Consider the following 21,600-nt stretch of genomic DNA (forward strand, 5'->3'; position numbering starts at 1 on the left):
GCATCTACAGTAGTGACGGTACAGGAGTCCATGCTCAGTGGCTAAAACTGTTTAAATGCAAGTATAACATCACGTTGCATGTCTAAAGAAGAAAAATATTGAATGTCTAAATAACCACAACGTGAAACAAGGCAAAAACACCACATGATAGTAAAAATCTCAAAACCACTGTAAGCTGATAAAAAAAAACAAAAAAAAACTACATCTCCGTTAATGTAATCTACATTAAATAAAAGGTAAATTTATGTGGGAGAAAATAGCAACACACGTTTTTGCTCGTTACTGATGTTAATGTATGTCTCAGTCAAAATGATTGTCTTTACCATTCAGAGACATCTTGATGTAGAACGTCCTTCCATCGACTCTACATCTTCACTTTCCAGCTCTGGTTCAGAGTCCGGCTCAAACATGTACGGTTGAATCCCATATGTCGCGGCCGGGTCGGGTTCATTGACACTTTGCGCCATGTCAGTTTGTAATGATATGCTAAAGAGTTACCTGCGGTGTCAACCCCCCTCCTTCCTGCAACCAATCAACGCGCTCCTCATTTGCATTATTATAATGACCGTCCACGACAGCCAAAACATCGCATCAGATCTCGCGAGACAATAATGCCTTTAGAAATAAGGGTCTGAGGGGCTCTGTGTTGATTTTTTTTCCACTTTTCTTTTTTAGAAGTGCCTGAAAGACTATAATAGAGCATTGGGTACCAAAGTTAAAACAACATTATGACTCCTTTAAAATGATTCGTTCAAAACGCGGATTTCAAAAAAAAAAAAAAAAAAAAAAAAAACGCTGTCTGTTGGACCACGGCTTCATTTTGAAATTCTCATCGGCGATATAAAGTGAAAATTGACAATATTGTGTCCAAAAAGTAACTCACAATGTTAACTTTATTGTTAATTTAACTGTTGTATAAAATAAATAGCACATTTGCAATTGTGCACAGGAAAACGGCACTCTTGCTCATGTGATATTCTAATATAACAACATAATATGATATAAATATAAGACAAAAACTCATTTGGGGACATCTATAACTGCACTGACATCACGCAGTGAAAGCAAGCATGAGACAAACGCAATGCCAGCTCGCCCTCGCAGTGCCTTGTACAGAGTTAAAACAATGATTACAATATCATCATAGTTCATAGACAATATCGCACACTCCTAAGCACATAAAGAATGAACTTACAATTGAACTGACATTTACTCGTTTTCTTCTCTCCTCTCAGGAGACAGACGTAGGCTAATATGCTGCCGTAAGTGACGCGAATTGTCACGTGAACAAGCAAATCCACCAAGATAGAATTAAAAAAATAATACGTAGGCCAACGCTATTAGATAGTTTTAATTTCGAAAGCATTTAGATAAGTCTAAGTCAAGTGTCATCTAAAATTTAAGACCTTTCATAAGTAAAAATAAGAAATTTTTAAAAAAAATCATTTTTAAGACTTTTTATGGCCTTAAATTTAAAAAATCTAATTTAAGATCTTTCAAGACTTTTTAAGGATCCGCGGGGACCCTGACAGCTTCAGCTGTATCGAACCACCTGAACATTGTCTTGGGGGAGGTCAAGGCAGTCAGAGGTGCGGTTAGCTGGCTGAAATTGCGAATGAAACACCGATAGAAATTGGCAAACCCCAGAAACCTCTGTAGAACCTTATGGGAATCTGGACTTGGCCAATCTACCACAGCCTTAACCTTGTCAGGATCCATACGCACTCCCTCAGACGAGATGATGTACCCTAAGAAAGGAACAGACTGTGCATGAAACTCGCATTTCTCCGCCTTGACAAAAAGCCCATTCTCTAGCAGCCTCTGAAGCACTTGTCCGACATGCTTTACGTGTTCCTGAAGAGAAGATTAAAAAATCTATATTGTCGTCCAGGTAGACATTATATGAACTGATCAACCATATCTCTCAACACATCATTGATGAGTGCCTGGAAAACTGCTGGGGAGTTGGACAGGCCGAAAGGAATGACCAAGTATTCAAAATGCCAGAAAGCGAGTATAATTTGCCCTTAGGCGGAGACTTACCTGGCAGTAAATCTATGGCACAGTCATAGGGTCGATGCGGAGGAAGAGACACAGCATGGGACTTATCAAACACTTCCTTCAGGTCAAAGTACTCAACGGGCACATTAGACAAATCCACTGCCTTCTCCTGAAGGTTAGGACTAGAAGTGTGGAGAAGGGGTGGTGGAGGGATGCTGCTAAACTGTCAATGGATTGAGGTGAGACGGCTGTATCTATATATACCTCTTATTATCATTGATTGCTGAGTGCTCTCCACTTGTGTTAATTATCTGAACGTGCTCCTCCCGAACTTTTTAAATAAAACATCATATCAGTGTTTCCCCTACAATGTATTAAGCAGCGGCGCAGCGCCACCGCTGGACTTTCAGCGCCGCTGCAAAATCTTCATCAGTAATATCACGACATTCACTTGCACACCTAAAAACACTGAAACATGGCGACCGGCGGCGCTGCTAATGCGATGGCTCTGAATCCAATTGTTGACAAGAAAGGAGGAAAGAGCCACAAATGGAAATATTTTTGATTAGGCTAATGTCATGTTGCCATAAGGGGCCATTCACATTCGCGGCAAGCGGGCTCATAAAGTGACGCGGCACCACAACGACAGATGCCACGGGAGAGTGAAGAGTGAGCAAGCGTGGAAAGGAAAAAAAAAAAAAGAAAAAAAAACGTCTCGGGTTACGTATGTAACCCTCGTTCCCTGAGTAGGGAACGAGACGCTGCATCGATACTCGATACTTTGGGGAATGCCTTCGGCATGAAGCGTCTGAAGTCAACTATGGAACTATTCCAATCTTGATTGGTGCAACGTCACCTGTGACGTCGCATGTGACGGTGATCCGGAAGCTACAAAAGGGTCACAGGAACCAGGAAATGTTAGCTTCTAATTGGTCAAAGCAAGTCGTTCTCAGGGGCCAAGTGTGGCCGAGGGATGCAGCGTCTCGTTCCCTACTCAGGGAATGAGGGTTACATACGTAACCCGAGACGTTCCCTTTCGTAAAGGGAACTCCCGCTGCATCGATACTTTGGGGAACGAACACCCACGCCGCCACACTGAGAGAAAAAACGCCCTGGTATAAAGCATCTGGTACACTCACGGACGATAGAATGAGTAGAGGGCAGATCCAAACTAGCTTGTCATAAGATTTGGTGCAAGAAGGGGAGGTCTGGAGCTGGAGGCTCGACTGACCTCATGGATGGGAGCCCCAGACAGTAGAAAATATTAGATGAGAGGTGAAGGCAAAAGCGCACCTTGTACTTCAGATATGAGTGGTTTTAGATAACCAACTGTACTCTTAATAAAGGGAATAGCTCCTAACCCTTGATGCATAACTAGATGGACTGACTCCTCTCAGCCTGAGGCCTAATGTAGGAACCTCAAAGGCTACGACCTTGACCATCCGACACATGCGAAGGAGGAACGAATACCCGAAGAATCTTAACATTGCCTACAGGTACCTCAGTACCGGACAAAAATAACATTGAGTGGCTCCCACACTAGCAAGTAAGAGCGGGCAGCACCACCACTCTTCCAGGGAGTAAGACGAGCAGGAAGCAGACTCAATAGATTCTCCTATATATACTTATATATCTCAAATATATATTCGTATACCTCACCCACAGGACATGATGGGTGCCAGGGATAACCCATCAGCCTGATGCCAATAGGCTGGATGAAAAGGATTCATCCTCCAATCTACAGGAACATGGAGTTTCAGTGGGAACGTCCTTTCGAGAACACCCTTAGAGGCTTGCAGAGGGCACTGAGGCCGCCACAGAGGCCCTAAGCATGAACAGGAGATCCCGTTAGAGAGCGGGATGGAACACCAGTACTGAAGCCAGTGGGCAGTAATAAACTGGGTTCAGTGCCCTCCCTAACTTAATTGTTTAGTTCCTAGTAGAGTGGGGTTCTAGTATGGATGTCCTGACCACCTCGGTGGAAAGGGCAACCTAATTATGGGTGGGACCCCCTCAGGGGCCAGACCCATAGTCTCCATAACTCTGGTCGAGGATGAAATAATGTACCATCAGCCTGAGACAGAAGATCTCTCCTAATAGGAATTTTCCATGGAGGACTCTCCAAGAGACTAAGAAGGTCCGAAAACCAAATTCGGGCCGGCCAATACGGAGCTAAAAGGAGTAGTCTCACTCCGTACCTCCTGACCCTTTCTAGAACCCCAGGGAGCACCCCGATCGGGGGAAAAGCATACAGACGTGACCTCGGCCACATCTGTACCATGGCATCCAAGCCCAAAGGAGCTGGATGTGAGAGAGAGTACCAGAGCGGGCAATGAGAGTTCTCATGAGAAGCGAACAGGTCAACCTCCACCCGGCCAAACTCTCTCCATATAAGCTCAACCACTTCAGGCTGGAGCCGCCATTCCCCGGGCCTCAGCCCCTGCCTCGACAGGATGTCTGCTCCCATATTTTCAACCCAGGAATATAAATAGATCTGACAGAGAGAAATTTGTCCTGGGACCAAAGAAGAATTTTATGCGCCAGTCTACAAAGAGGGCGAGATCTCAAATCTCCTTGGCGGTTGATATAAGAGACCACCGACATATTATCTGTCCTAACAAGAACATGATGGCCTCTGAGGTAGGAAGGAAGTGCCTCAGGGCAAAAAATACGGCCAACATCTCCAAGCGATTAATATGCAATGTGAGATGATGGTCCTTGCAAGTACCTCGGGTGTAACGGCCCTCCATAACCGCACCCCAGCCCGTGAGGGACGCATCCGTGGTCAGAGTCCTTCTCTCACATGGTGCTCCCAAAACCGGGCCCTGAGACAGGAACCATGGTTCCTTCCATATGACAAGAGAACGAAGGCAACTGCGCGTAACTCTGATCATACGAAAAGGGTTTCCCAGAGGAGAAAATCCCTTGTTCCTGAGCCACCACTGCAAGGCCCTCATATGGAGCAGACCAAAGGGTACTACCGTGGAAGCTGCAGCCATAAGACCCAAAACTCTTTAAAAGTGTTTGACAGTGATAGCCTGGCCTAACCTAATACTCTTCATTGTGTTTAAGATAGTATTTATACGAGCAGGAGACACTTGTGCCCGCATCGTGACTAAGTCCCACTCTACTCCCAGGGACGTAGTCCTCTGAAGAGGAGTTAAGGAACTTTTCTTCACCTTGAGTCTCAACCCCACGCCCCTCAGATGACGCAAAACAACATCTTGATGTTGAATTGCTAGTTCCTTTCGACTGAGCCAAAATGAGCCAGTCATCTATAAGATACGGACCCCCTGAAGTCTCAATGGAGCAAGGGTCGTGTCCATACATTTAGTGAAGGTGCGAGGGGATAAGGCTAGGCCGACTGGAAGAGTCCAGAACTGATGCGCTCTTCCCCCAAAAAGCGGATCTCGGAAACTTCCTGTGATGGGGTTAGAAGGGAAAGAGGAGTTAGGGAGCTTGTGGATCTATCAAGACAGACCAGTCCTCGGAGCTGGTCTGACTAACAGTCGGTAACTTAAATCTGAACCCCCTCGGAGGTTGATCCAGTACCCTGAGATCCAAAATAAGGCCTAACTCCCCCCCTCATAGGAACTATGAAGTGCCAGCTGTAGAACCCGGGCTCCCGTAACCAAGGAAGAGCCCACTTTGAGGTTTCCTGTGTTAAGAGGGACTAGACTTCCTGTTCCAAAAACCGACCCTGCTCAGGGCTGGCTGACATGTGAACCACCCTTAGTAGATAATATTTGTATATTAGCTCCACTGTAAGCAGGACCCCCTAGGCTATATTTTGAAGACCCCCTCGGGGTGTCTAAATATGCCATTATGGGGACCAGTCCCTCGATACTGGCCTCGGCTATAAATTTCCAAATGGCTTCAGTGACCTGAAGCAGCTAACTGGCAGGAACTAACCGAAATATGCTCTCTACAGACCTCCTGAGAGGCGGCGAACTCGACAGGGCCGCAACGTCTTCGGGCAGATACTGCGATTTGTGTTCGCTGGAAGCCGATGTGTCCCGAAGTGCCATCAGCAGCGGGAAGCAAACATCGATTTCCTAAGGGCTGCATAAGGGGGCGAGACTCCTGTACTCGCTCTCCTGGGGGAACGCCCATAAGGGTCTGCGTGTTACGACAAGACCTCTTAGTTGAAGCCCTCTTAGCCTGAGAGACGGTCCTCAGACCTGTCTTCGGTATGGAGAGCTTCGTGCGAGAATGTTTCTTCTGGCCCCAAGCCTTATACGGGGGGGGGGGGGGGGGGCACGAGAGGAAACCTTCTCAAAATATGAGGAGCTGGCGGCTGTCCCATAAGGCTGCCCCCTGGCAGCGACCCCATGAGACCTGGACTGACAACTGGGGATAGCTGATTGTCGCTCTGCCTTCTGAAGCCTCTCGACAACGGTTCTTGTTCCGCGTCGCCAAAGAGGCCAGAAGGTGAAAGGGGAGCATCGGGAAGGAAAGCCCTGTCTTTCTCCATGATCCACAAGCGATTAAGCCATAAATGTCTGTGCTGCCATAGAACGGCCAATAGCACGGGCCGTCTCTTTAATAATACGGAGAGATAAGTCAGCTACTCTACGAAATTCATTAATACCATTGAGTGAGACCTCCCAGTTATCATCCACATACTTGAGGAGGTCAGCCAGGTATGCCTGTAATAACCCCATCGTGTGTGGGCATGCACCGGCTCGACCACCGCCATATGCTTTCCCTAACAAATTCGATGTACGAGATTTGGAGGGAAGTGTCTGAGCTATCAGGGGTGATGCAATGTCGGGGAAAAAATATTTCGCAAAATATTCCTCAACCAGAGCCATCACCTCATAACCATTTTCATTAGATTCCCTAATGGATGAGTAAATATATACATGGGGGAAAATAATTGAGATGAAAATGGATTTTTCCACGATCTTGATACCTCAGTATGGAGATCAGTGAAAAAAGGGAAGGCTCTGACACGAAGATTGTGACTGGGTCTGCAGGAAGCGCTCATTCATTTTATTTTTCTTAGTCGCTTCCTGCTTATTATATGGTGATTTAACATTTAATTTAACCACTGCCCTGCAACAACCTCCAGCAACTCCTCACTAACGGGAATATGGGGTGGCGAATCCCCATATCCACGTGATTCAGTGTTGATAGATAATATCTAACTCCTCGGAGCCAGATAAATTAAACGCTGTGTCTTTAACACGGTCGGAAGAAGCCGCAGCGCGGGCTTCCGAACCGTGCGCGAGACCAGTGGAGCTGGTTAATAAACACTGAGAAAGGGTCGCAACCGTCTCAGTATCATATGCCAGCCCCACGTGCGAATCCCATGCACACAAGCGGCGCGCTGCCTCAACAGACGCGGGACCTGATCCACTGGAAACGCGAGCCTGATCTAATTGATCGAACAAGCTCAAACGGGAGCGGAGCTTTTTCATTGAAAACAGTTTGCACAGACAGCGCCCTCGAGCACCGCCCGTGCATGCTCCACTCCCAGACAAACTACACAAAGCGAGTGTGTGTCACCCTCGCTTTAATAACGTGGGCAAGGGGACGCACACTGCCTGAATAGCTTCTCTTTATTTGCCATAAATAATACTCTTTTCACGGGACAAACAACACCAAATAGAACAGGCAAGATGACATAGAGCGCTTGCTGAAGACCAGAAGCTAACATTTCCTGGTTCCTGTGACCCTTTTTCGTTGTACAGGTTGTACTTTTTCGCATTTCGTTGTACAGGTTGTACTTGTGCAATGACAATAAAGTTGAATCTGATCTGATCTTTTGTAGCTTCCGGATCACCGTCACATGCGACGTCACGGGTGACGTTGCACCAATCAAGATTGGAATAGTTCCATAGTTGACTTCAGACTCTTCATGCCGAAGGCATTCCCCAAAGTATCGAGTATCGATGCAGCGGGAGTTCCCTTTACGAAAGGGAAACGTGAAAAGGAGAAAGCAGTAAAACTTTTCTCGTTGAAGTTTATGGGGTCGCTGTGTCCATTTTTTTACTGTCTATGGAAAATATGCCGTCCCGCCCCTCCGTGTTCGGCGATCAGGTTTCATTCTCGCGCAGCTTGTGTAGTAACTTCACGTGCGGGTCTTTTCCGCTCCGTGTTTGCGCCGTGCTCTCCGTTCCGTGTGTGTGAGTGTGTGTCGGCGCACTGCACTCTCTGCTCAATGTTCCGCTCCGTGTTTGCGCTGCGCGTTCTGCTCCTTAATGGCCCAAACGCTCCAATCATCTAGGCTACCGATCATGCACTGGAAAAGCAAATTCCGCTCAAATAACGTGACATTTCTTTGACTTCTGTTTGCTGAGCTGGTATAGCCATGCTGGGCAAGAATGGAAAAATTATGATCACATGCTCTGGTAATAATTGAGCTTTGTATGACTATACTTTATTTTGATAATTTGTCAAAAAATAAATCTGTTAAATCTGAGTAGCCTATGTTGCATAGAACTGAATGAAGAATAATATACTGATGTTTTATATTGTAATATAGGGCTATTTTCTGTCCAATTTGTGTGGACATTTTTCTTTTTTCCCCTTTTTTGTGTGTTGTTTAATTTAATTAGTGATTCTACAAGTTTGGGGGAAATGCGATTAATTCCCCTTTCTTACATTTGAGCCCCTGCCCCCCAGATGAACTCTTTGCACGTCCTTGGAGGTTAGTGAAGTAAAATAGGCAATGCAAGCTAGTCACCTTTTAAACTAATGAAAAGTTTCATTTGGATTTAATGTTCCAAATGTCAACAGGATCAAATAAATAAAAGTACTAGTTACATGATGATGTATCTTTAAGGGGTTATTAAAAAAAAAATTTAGGGGGGTGCATGCCCCCGGACCCCCCGCGAGGGGCTTCGGTAACAACCTCCGCCACGTAACAGCACCGCTGCTGGAAAAATTAATAGGGGAAACACTGCATATTGTTTCATATTTATGGCTCTTTATCTTACAAATAAGAATTAATATCTCATAAATTCAACTTATTGTGTAATAATTATGTCTTTTTTTATGATTTACTTTTCTTTTCTTATGCAGTGTAAATGGTCTTCCATAAGGAAGAGAGGTGATCGAGTGTGAAGTAAAGAAAGGCAGCTGAATAACAGATGTTTCTGGGAAAAGTTTTATCTTCTGTAGGGTGGAGGTTGATAAATACAGCTAGCAAAATTCCTGAGAAATTACACAGCCAGAGCACAGAGCGATTAAAAAACAGAGCAGCTAAGACGACTGACGTGTGCAAGTGAGTTTTTTTTATTCATATACATAGGGTATAGCAATTTTAATAAATGTATACATTCCTTTTTTCCTTTTTTTCCCCAACTACTAAGGATGGACACAAACATGAACAATCTATAACCCTCAGTAAACCTTGTCCCACCCAACCCCCAACCCCACCCACCCCGAGGAGGAAAATAAAACAGAATTACACACGAAAACAAGTAATAAAAACTCAGTGAGTGTTTTAGCGCAATTTTCTGACGTCATGGGATCACAACACTAAGAGATAGTAAATCTTTTTATGTTTTTTTTTTTTTTTTTGTGCGTTCCCGAGATTAGACCTTCCTTAACATAATGCCGAAAACCCGAAGTCTCTAGGTGGTCTGGTTGAGGAGGAGATAGAAGTGCAAGATTGGTGCGCACAGACAGAACAGAAATCATGAGTTAACAATCGCAATTTTGTCCGTAGGAAAATTGCGCTAAAAATAATAATAAATAAATAATACAATAATAATAATACAATAATAATAAAAATGAATAAATAAGGGGAAGAATAAAACGTAAACACCCACAATCCTTCCTGCCAAATCCTTCCTGCCAAAAGTAGGCATATATATATATATATATATATATATATATATATATATATATATATATATATATAACAGACACCAGTGATTTTGCCAAGAGATCTCTTATTTATTTAATTATATAAGTCATCGGGAGAAGAGGCAATGGACCAAACAAAAGTCCTCTTTCTAGTTTCTCATCATCTTCTCTGCCTTTCGGACAAAGGGCTCAGTCTTTATACTTCTAACCAAGGAAAAAACTACTTCACCATAGGAACACATACAGTACATTACCAGAGAAACATATAATATAATATGGTTTCCATTAATGTTGGAATGTATACCCTTATGCTATGCTTGGTGAAACACTGCATATACATTTCAGTCCAGCACACATTCAAAGTCCAAAGTCTCCCTTTCTCTTACATCTTCACAAAATACAATAAGTACAAATGATTATGAATATTAATAAAAAGTAATAATAATAGTAAAAACAACATTAAATGACGAAATTTGAGTCTTCAATACACACACATACACATACACACATATACACACACACATATATATATATATATATATATATATATATATATATATTAGTGGTGGGCATAGATTCATTTTTTTAATCTAGATTAATCTCACTGTAATCTTGGAATTAATCTAGATTAAAATGGCTCATTTGAATTCTGCCGAAGGCATTCAGAATATGTGTGCTACCCAAATGATGACTAAAAGGCTGTTTACAGCCTGTTACACCCCTCCTTGAACTGCCACCTTAACGTGGTGGAGGGGTTTGAGTACCTGAATGACCCTAGGAGCTATGTTGTCCGGGGTTATATGTCCCTGGTAGGGACTCCCAAGGCAAACAGGTCCTAGGCGACGGGTCAGACTAAGAGCGGTTCAAAAACCCCTTATGAGAAAAATTAAACCGAGGACCGTGACGTCGCCCGGTATGGCGCAGCCGGGTCCCCACCCTGGAGCCAGGCCCAGGGTTGGGGCTCGTATGCGAGCGCCTGGTGGCCGGGCCTCCCCCCACGGGGTCCGGCCGGGCTCAGCCCGAAGGAGCAACGTGGGGCCGCCTTCCTGTGGGCTCACCACCTGCAGGAGGGACCGTAAGGGGCCGGTGCTGAGAGGATCGGGCGGCAGTCAAAGGCGGGGGCCTCGACAACCCGATCCCTGGACACGGAATCTAGCTTTAGGGACGTGGAACATCACCCTGCTGGCGGGAAGGAGCCTGAGCTTGTGCGTGAGGTTGAAAGGTTCCGACTAGAGATAGTCGGGATCCCCTCCACGCACGGCTTGGGCTCTGGAACCACACTCCTCGAGAGAGGATGGACTCTTCACCACTCTGGAGTTGCCCATGGTGAGAGGCGGCGGGCTGGTGTGGGTTTGCTTATAGCCCCCCAGCTCAGCCGCCATGTGTTGGAGTTCACCCGGGTGAACGAGAGGGTCGTTTAACCTGCTCCTACGGGTCGGGGATAGGTCTCTCACTGTCGTGTGTGCCTACGGGCCAAACGGCAGTGCAGAGTACACGGCCTTCTTGGGGTCTCTGCGAGGGGCGCTGGAAAGTGCTCCAACTGGGGACTCCGTCGTTCTACTGGGGGACTTCAATGCCCACGTGGGCAGTGACAGTGATACCTGGAGGGGCGTGATTGGGAGGAACGGCCCCCTAATCTGAACCCGAGCGGTGTTCAGTTATTGGACTTCTGTGCTAGTTACAGTTTGTCCATAACGAACACCATGTTCAAGCATAAGGGTGTCCACCAATGCACGTGGCACCAGGACACCCTAGGCCGTAGGTCGATGATCGACTTTGTGGTCGTTTCATCTAACCTGTGGCCGTATGTCTTGGACACTCGGGTGAAGAGAGGGGCGGAGCTCTTAACTGATCATCACCTGGTGGTGAGTTGGATCTGATGGCGGGGGAGGAAGCTGGACAGACTCGGCAGACCCAAGCGTATTGTGAGGGTCTGCTGGGAACGTTTGGCCGAGTCTCCTCTCAGAGGGATCTTCACCTCCGGCAGAGCTTCGACCGGTTCCCGAGGGAGGCTGGAGATATTGAGTCCGAGTGGACCAAGTTCTCCACCTCCATTGTCGAAGCGGCCTGTCGGAGCTGTGGCCGTAAGGTCTCCGGTGCCTGTCGAGGCGGCAATCCCCGAACCCGGTGGTGGACACCGGAAGTAAGGGATGCAGTCAAGCTGAAGGAGGAGTCCTATCGGGCCTGGTTGGCTTGCGGGACTCCTGAGGCAGCTGACGGGTACCGGGTGGTTGTGGAGGCAAAAACTCGGGCCTGGGAGGAGTTCGGTGAGGCCATGAAGAAGGACTATCGGCTGGCCTCGAAGAGATTCTGGCAAACCGTCCGGCGCCTCAGGAGGGGGAAGCAGTGCCCTACCAACGCTGTTTACAGTGGAGGTGGGCAGCTGTTGACCTCAACTGGGGATGTTGTTGGACGGTGGAAGGAATACTTCGAGGATCTCCTCAATCCCGCCGTCACGTCTTCCATTGAGGAAGCAGAGGCTGAGGGCTCAGAGGTGGACTCGTCCATCACCCAAGCTGAAGTCACCGAGGTAGTCAAGAAACTCCTCGGTGGCAAGGCACCGGGGGTGGATGAGATCCGCCCGGAGTACCTCAAGTCTCTGGATGTTGTGGGGCTGTCTTGGCTGACACGCCTCTGCAACATCGCGTGGCGGTCGGGGACAGTGCCTCTGGGATGGCAGACCGGGGTGGTGGTCCCTCTTTTTAAGAAGGGGGACCGGAGGGTGTGTTCCAACTACAGGGGGATCACACTTCTCAGCCTCCCTGGGAAAGTCTATGCCAGGGTACTGGAGGGGAGAATACTGCCGATAGTAGAACCTCGGATTCAGGAGGAACAGTGTGGTTTTCGTCCAGGCCGTGGAACACTGGACCAGCTCTATACCCTCTACAGGGTGCTGGAGGGTTCATGGGAGTTTGCCCAACCAGTCCACATGTGCTTTGTGGATTTGGAGAAGGCATTCGACTGTGTCCCTCGTGGCGGCCTGTGGAGGGTGCTCCGGGAGTATGGGGTCCGGGGACCTTTACTAAGGGCTGTCCGGTCCCTGTACGACCAAAGCAGGAGCTTGGTTCGCATTGCTGGCAGTAAAGTGGGCCGCACACCGGACGCGCAGCTCAGCGCCGTGCCACGCCACGTCTAGGACAACTGTCACGTGAAAATCCGTTAGCATCAGCAATTTTCTGATTTCTGTAAATAAATTTAAAACTAAATGTATATTGCAGCACGGGGTTAAGTCCGTATATACATTAACTACGATTTGAGACACATAAATATAAATTTAATATAAAACTATGTAAATGGCGCTGTGTGGCGCGGCAGGGTTTTGAACACGGTCCTGAGCCGTTGCTGGGCGCCGCGGACAGACGCCGCCGGTGTGTGTACTCTCATAGAGAATAATGTGTTCGAATTTAAAAGACGTGGCGCTGCGCTGCGCGGCGCTGAGCTGCGCGTCCGGTGTGCGACCGGCTTAAGTCAGACTTGTTCCCGGTGCATGCTGGACTCCGGCAGGGCTGCCCTTTGTCGCCGGTTCTGTTCATAATTTTTATGGACAGAGTTTCTAGGCGCAGCCAGGGGCCGGAGGGTGTCAGGTTTGGTGACAACATGATTTCGTCTCTGCTCTTTGCGGATGTTGTCGTGATGGCTTCATCAAACCGGGACCTTCAGCATGCACTGGGACAGTTTGCAGCCGAGTGTGAAGCGGCTGGGATGAGAATCAACACCTCCAAATCCGAGGCCATGGTCCTCAGTCGGAAAAGGGTGGCATGCCCACTTCAGGTTGGTGGAGAGTTCCTGCCTCAAGTGGAGGAGTTTAAGTATCTTGGGGTTTTGTTCACGAGTGAGGGAAGGATGGAACGGGAGATTGACAGATGGATCGGTGCAGCTTCTGCAGTAATGCGGTCGATGTACCGGTCTGTCGTGGTGAAGAAAGAGCTGAGCCGCAAGGCGAAGCTCTCGATTTACCGGTCAATCTACGTTCCTACTCTCACCTATGGTCATGAGTTTGGGTCATGACCGAAAGAACAAGATCCCGGATACAGGCGGCCGAAATGAGATTTCTCCGCAGGGTGGCTGGGCGATCCCTTAGAGATAGGGTGAGAAGCTCGGTCACTCGGGAGGAGCTCAGAGTAGAGCCGCTGCTCCTCCACCTCGAGAGGGGTCAGCTAAGGTGGCTCGGGCATCTGTTCCGGATGCCTCCTGGACGCCTTCCCAGGAAGGTGTTCCGGGCGCGTCCCACTGGGAGGAGACCCCGGGGAAGACCTAGGACATGCTGGAGAGACTATGTCTCCCGGCTGGCCTGGGAACGCCTCGGTGTCCCCCCGGAAGAGCTGGAGGAAGTGTCTAGGGAGAGGAAAGTCTGGGCATCTCTGCTTAGACTGCTGCCCCCACGACCCGGCCCCGGATGAGCGGAGGAAGATGGATGGATGGAGGCTGTTTACACCTGGCCACTTCATGCGTTTTCTCAGATGGGATAGTTATCCTATCGTGAAAAGACCAGGTGTAAATGCCCTCGAAACGCATTCGAGACGGATTTGAATCCGATCGCTCAAACCACTTCAGGAGGAGGTCTGGGCCGCATTCCAGACGAAACTGGACAAGTGTAAATGCATCTGGTTGTTGAAACCACATATGTAAATTGTAGTCCTCCCAAAAATGCTAAAAAAATAAACGTGTGAGAGCGTGTAATAGGCTATGTAATATTATAGCCAGATATGACGACGCTACTGGAACACGCATCACCGCAGATGAGAAGCTGAGCATCTATTCATTAAGCCAGCAAACAAACAGCAAACGGGCAGCTAGAGGATCGTTAGGAAAAAAATATATATATTTTTGGGCCTGAAATCACTGATACCTACAGAAGCCCTGAACCGCAACGTAAAAAAAAAAAAAAAATCTGTAAAAAAAGAAATAAATCTGAAAAAAAAAAAAAAAATGCTATCATTGAGATTAAAGTCGAAACGTTTCGAGATTAAAGTCGAAACGTTTCGAGATTAAAGTCGAACCGCAACGTAAAAAAAAAAAAAATCTGAAAAAAAAAAAAAAATCTGAAAAAAAAAAATGCTATCATTTCGAGATTAAAGTCAAAATGTTTCGAGAATAAAGTCGAAATGTTTCGAGATTAAAGTCGAAATGTTTCGAGATTGAAGTCGAAACATTACGAGAATAAAGTCGTAATTTTTTTTAGTAAAGACCTGCGCTCGTGAAGTGCTTCTGACATGGATCTAAACATAGCTTTTTACTTTTATCTGGGCTTTCAACAAAAGGACATTCTACAGGTGCTAATCCACCAACATGGCATTACCATTTGTCTTAGGACGTTACAAAATATACTGCGCCGGAATAGACTTTAGGCGAAAACACTTTTCAGACTGGATGGAGGTAGCCAGCTTTATATCTGAGGAAACAACGGGATCCGGCCACATGATTGGATACAGAATGATGCACTTAAAATGTATCCAGAACGGTGAAGAGGGAATCAGTGTAGTTACTGTTAAGTGTTCTCGACCCATAGTGTTGCCTATTATAGACGAGCACGAAAACACGTCAAAAACACTGCCACATAAAGTTTCGATCAGATTGTGAACCTACTCCGGCGGAGTCTGTGTGCTCGTCTATAGTCTATATATAGGCAACGCCATGGTAATGCATGATGGTAGATTGGCACCTCGAATTTTCTTTTTGTTGAAAGCCCAAATAAAAGTAAAAAGCTACTATTTTGTGTAGATCCATGTCCGAGGCAGTTCGACTTCACAAGTGCATTTCTTTATATTTTGAAATGTAAAATAAATATCTATTGCAAAAGAAAAAGCAATGCTTTAACAAAACAAATAAAACATGTAGGCTATGTTATGCAGAAGGGTGCAGAAGGGGCGTTTGTGTTTTATATACAGAAGACATAGGACACCAAAAACAAAGTACAAACACATGGTCAAACAAAAAATGTCTACTGACATTACTGTTCAGGAGTAATATGGGCTAAAAAGACATCTAATAAAGTCAGATTTAATATAACACTGCATAGTTTATCATAGATAGATTAAAGCTTATATCATTCAAGAGCTGCGACTGATTTTCTCTTTGCCTTTTGTTGTTTGATTCACATTAATGGAGCAAACGGCAGCGCAGGTTTATTAGACTGCTGCCTCTTTAAGACCAAATGCAGATCTAATCATTATTACGCATCATATTTTCTCCCAACTATTAACGCCCATACTTAATCCTATTGTATTTGTTATTTATCCAGTTGTAACCTGGTTTCATTGCTGTGATATCTGAGAGGAATTGGATTTAATAGGACTGATTAGCTAATCAAATGATCGATCTCCTAACTGGCACTGTATTGTTGTAACGTTACATACGTCTGCTTAACGCGGCGACCATCACTAAAAGTTATGGATACAAACAAAATGTTATATTTTTTATTAAGCTGTTATTGTCTTTACTAAAATCAAAATTAGGCTAATCAAAGGGAAGATTGCTCTTACAAATCACGAGGGAGTGATTTGACCGCTGATTTTGGCTAACGTAATAGACTCGCTGTTTTTGCTGATGCTGAATCGTCTTTAGCATACAATACATTCATTACAAATGTAACTTTAAGTTAAACGTGTGATTAAACTACACCTGGGGAAACTGAATTCACCATCAGAGGCTCTGGGGCAGCTCAGTCTCTCCAGTCGGGTTGCAGGGCCACCGCACCGCAGCAGACTCGCTGTGTGTGAGCCAGACTGAGCGAACGCTGCTCTGCACGTTTGAATCAGGGACGTAGCTAAGTATTTGAGGGGCGGGGGGAGGGCTTATAATACATTTAAAATTAAAAATTAAATTGTTCACTTTTGGTAAATGTATTGTTTAGTTCGCTGTTTTGAGAAGCTTGTGGACATAGTGGCGGGTTGTTTTTACAAGTACAGTTTTTGGATCATCAAAGTTAGGGAGGCACCTGCCCCCTCTTGCCCCCCTGTAGATCCGCCCATGAAGCGCAGCAGTCATGTACATCACTCACCGATCAAATAAGGCTTTGGCGAGACAAAACATTGCTTGTGAGAGAGACGCGTGAGTGACAGAGAGATGGAGGGAGAGCAGGGAAAGAAAATGCAGCTGAATGAATACGCTGCGTGTTTTAAATTGCGTAAAAAAATATTTTTGACACCAAAGATGGCAATCAGAGGGCATGTTTCGATGGAAGTATTAAAGGAGAACTCCGGTCAATTTTAACATTGAGCTCATTTTTTTGTAAATTTGGAGTGCTGTCAATACAGAGAACAACGACAAAAATCGGTGTTGCCTACACCGTGTTATCCTCTTTTTAGAATTTGCACCCTGTTGACTTCAATGGGGCAAGTTTTAAACCTGCTTTTAGCCTCTTAACATCCTTTATGTGTCATGAAGTCGAAGTCCACAGTAGTCGATTGTCGAGTTCACGCGCATAGGTTTAGTTACCTATGATCACGCGCGTGAACTGGACAATCGACTACTGTGGACTTCGACCGAAAACAGGATGTAAATACAGGTATGAGCGCTGGCTGAATTAACATCACTTTTATTCATATCTTTCACATCTACTGCAGTCAGATTCACTGTGTTCACTCTGAAGGAATCACTCACATGGCTGGTGCACTTGTAATGACACATCAAGGATGTTAGGAGGCAAAAAGCAGGTTTAAAACTTGCCCCATTGAAGTCAACAGGGTGCAAATTTTAAAAAGAGGATAACACGGTGTAGGCAATGCCGATTTTTGTCGTTGTTCTCTGTACTGACAGCACTCCAAATTTACAAAAAAATGAGCTCAATGTTAAAATTGACCGGAGTTCTCCTTTAAGCATTTTAGAAAAAGTATCAAAAAAGGAGTGCCAAAATCTTCCAGCTTTGGACAAGTAAAAAACATGTGGGTATGATCAGCAGGAGCCAGAGAACACCTATTGCATGCGACATCCACGCCTGGAAATAGCTTGCTTAGTTTGACGTTTGTAAAATGAGTTCTATGGAAAACCTTAAATTGAATCAGACTCAGTTTGGCACAGGATGAGGAAGAATTAACCCTGCCAGCAGCCACTTCCCACCATTCCTGATCCAAACTAAGTCTGAGTTCTGTCTCCCATTGATGTGTAAAACGAGAAGAAGAAGGCAAGACATAAGGAAGAATTTAATAGTATAAAATGGATATAGAGCCATGTTTCTGTATTAAGCACTTCTCGTATAAAGAAGGTTCAGACAAGTCTGGAAAGGAAGGACAGTGCGAATGAACAAAATTGCGTACTTGAAAAAAACGAAATAAGTTAGACTGTGGTATATTCTTTGCAAGATCAGAAAAAGTTGTGAAAACTCCATCAATAAATAAATCAGAAAAATATGAGAGGCCTCTATTTTTCCATAAAACATAACCAAAATCTAAGGTTGAGGGCACAAATAAATGATTATTGCAAATAGGACCATAAAGAGAAGCAGCCGCAAGTTTAAAATGCTGTCTGAATTGACTCCAAATCCTAAGGGAAGAACAGACAACTGGACTTGAAGTGTAATTTGAGGGGCGATTGAACAAAGGAGCACACACCAAAGCAGAGAGCGAGGACAAAGAGCAAGACTGCGCTTCTAATACACACCAATCTATATGGGAAGAATTATACCAACTGTGAATTTTGCTGATATTTGCTTCCCAGTAATAAATAAAAAAAAATAGGCAGAGCATTGAGCAAGACCCCCATCTTTTTATGTCTCTGAAGATATGCTTACTTAGCCTTGGAGGTCTGCCCTGCCATATATAAGTAGAAATAGCCTCATCCAGCAGTTTAAAGAAGGACTTTGGTAAAAACACTGGAAGGGTCTGAAAAAGGAACAAAAACCATTCATTTTGATTGTCTGAATTCTACCAAATAAAGTAAGAGGTAGCTTATCCCAACGTTGCAAATCTAATTTGACTTGAGTAAGCAATTTGGAGAAATTATATTGATACAGTAGATCAAATGAGTGTGAAATATTTACCACCAAGTAACGAAAGTTTGAGGAGGATTTATGAAAAGGCAGGGCCTCCACTGGGATTTGTTTAGCCATGCTGTTTACTGGAAAACATTCACTTTTGTTTATATTAAGCTTATAACCAGAAAAAGAACCGAAATTGTTAAAAATATTAAAAAGATCTGAGACTGAGCCGACAGGGTTCGTAACAAAAAGCAAAAGGTCGTCAGCGTAGAGCGAGACACGATGTTCTATCCCTCCTCTAACAATACCTGAAAAAAGAGGGGAATTTATCAGAGCTATGGAAAGAGGTTCTATTGCTAAAGCAAACAATAGAGGGGAAAGAGGACAGCCTTGATGAGTACCTCTTGAGAGTGGGAAATATTGGGAACACACAAAATTTGTTCTCACACTAGCAACAGGAGCAGTGTACAGAAGGTGTATCCATGACGTGAAAAAGGGGCCAAAGTCAAATCTATCTAAAATATTGAATAAGTAATTCCACTCAACCCGGCCAAAGGCCTTTTCTGCATCTAATGAGATGATTATCTCACTAGATAAAGAGGTGGATGGAGAAAAAATAATATTTAAGAGCCGTCGAATATTTGATGATAATTGTCGCCCCTTAATGAAACCGGTCTGATCTTCAGAGATTATTTTAGGAAGACAGGGATCCAGATGACAAGCCAGCACCTTAGCCAATAGTTTGACATCAGAATTTAACAAACTTATGGGCCTCCAATTGCCACATTCTTCTGGATTCTTATCCTGCTTGAGTATGAGTGAAATAGAGGCCTGAGTGAGAGTTAAGGGAAGAGAGCCATTTGCTAAAGAATCATTATACATATCTAACAACAAAGGTGCCTGATTTTTGGCAAACATTTTGTAGAAATCAATCGGAAAGCCGTCTGGACCTGCTGCCTTACCACTTTGCATAAGCTGGAGACCTTTCAGAATCGCATCTAACTCTAGGGGCTTGTCAAGATCATCTGCTACTGCTGAATCAATACGAGGAATATTAAAACTATCTAAGAAACTATCCATGATGGAATCATCTTTAGGTGGTTCTGATTTATAAAGATTGGAATAGTAAGAGAAAAAACATAATTGATATCCAATGGAATTTTAGTTAAGGAACCAGAAGAGTCATATACCTGAGTAAATAGACGAGAGGCATAAAGGGATAGTTCACTTTGAAATTAAATTTTGGTATGTTTTAGCTTACCTCAAGGGCATCCAAGATGTAGGTGTCTTTTTTTCCGCAGTAGTTTCAATTTTGATATTTTTAGGTCAAACCGTTCTTGTCTGTCAGTCATTTAATGCAGGTCTGTGGTCACTGTCTCAAAGAGCATGCACAGAGTCCAAATTAAACAATTCCCCATCGTCCAAATTAAACAATTCCCCATCGTAAGTACACATTGATGGCCTAAGACACGAAACGAGCGGTTTGTGTGAGAAAACGAACAGTATTTATATCGTTTTTTAACTCTTGTACACAGCCACGTCCAAGTGATCTGAGGGCGCTCGCGCATCCTGGTGTGTGACGTGTGCGCAGACTGGTGCATAGACATATATACACTAGATGTCGCCTTGTCTACGGCAGTTCATTGGAACGAATGTCTTTTATACGACATCTAGTGTATATATATCTATGCACCAGTCTGCGCACACGTCACACAGCAGGATGCGCGCGCGCCCTCAGATCACTTGGACGTGGCTGTGTATAAGAGCTAAAAACGATATAAATACTGTTCGTTTTCTCACACAAACCGCTCGTTTCGTGTCTTAGGCCATCAATGTGTACTTACGATGGGGAATTGTTTAATTTGGACGATGGGGAATTATTTTAATTTGGACTCTGTGCATGCTCTTTGAGACAGTGACCATAGACCTGCATTATATGACTGACAGACAAGAACGGTTTGACCTAAAAATATCAAAATTGAAACTACTGCGGAAAAAAAGACATATTTCTCCACAATAAAAATTACAAATGCAGTGAAAATACAGGTATTCGGTTACGGTAACGGTATCGGCGAGTGCCAAAAAAATGAAAGTAACGGACTCGTTCTGGAAAAAGTGGTATCGGTGCATCCCTAATTAGTACTAATAAAAAAGGTTTTAACAGACTGATGCCACAGAAGAACCTTTAGACATCCAATAAGGTACTTTAAAGATTAAAAATGAAGAAACATGAAAAGCTTTTTCTCCAAAGAAACATATAGTCAACTAAAAATATATACAGAATATAAAACAACATCAGAATATTTACTGAATTTAAAAACCACTATATGTTTTACAGGTCTTTGGACGAGTATTTTTGATTGCATGGTTCATTGGATCTGGGGCAGGAAATATGACTTTCTTCACAACATGAAAGGTGAGAACAGAAACTCATAGACAGATGCTAACTGGAAATTCATTGTGAATAATATAATAATGCTGTGATCCCTCAGATAAAGTAATGCCCCCTGCTCTTCTGGAAAGTGAGACGAGAGACTATGAAGACGCTGGACTGTTGCTGAACTCGCCCTATTTCCCAGTGCTGAGAGAAGAGAGAGACATCAACCTCATCATTTCACTGGATTTCAGTGGAACTGAACCTTTCACTGTAATATATATACGCATATCATGTCATTCCAAACCCATGACTTGTTTCTTCTGTAGAACACAACAAGAGATTTTTTTTTTTTTTATAATAATCTTGTTGCTTTTTTCATTCTTATTGACCACCAGAATTCACACTAACCTAAAATGTACAGGATTTTAAACACATTAACAGATAATTAAAAATGCTGGCGGTGGGGGGGTTCTCATCCTGATGATTTCAT

General features: G+C 44.5%; 1 protein-coding gene across 1 annotated transcript in view; it reads left to right on the top strand.

The window, feature by feature from the left end:
- The window catches only part of LOC307159169 (cytosolic phospholipase A2 gamma-like), a gene marked incomplete at both ends in the record, with an annotated part of 202,050 nt that overhangs the window by 179,976 nt on the left and 474 nt on the right, over positions 1 to 21,600 (top strand). The window lies entirely within an intron of this gene.

Source organism: Squalius cephalus, assembly GCF_949319135.1.
Source record: "Squalius cephalus genome assembly, chromosome: 5".
Classification (NCBI taxonomy): domain Eukaryota; kingdom Metazoa; phylum Chordata; class Actinopteri; order Cypriniformes; family Leuciscidae; genus Squalius; species Squalius cephalus.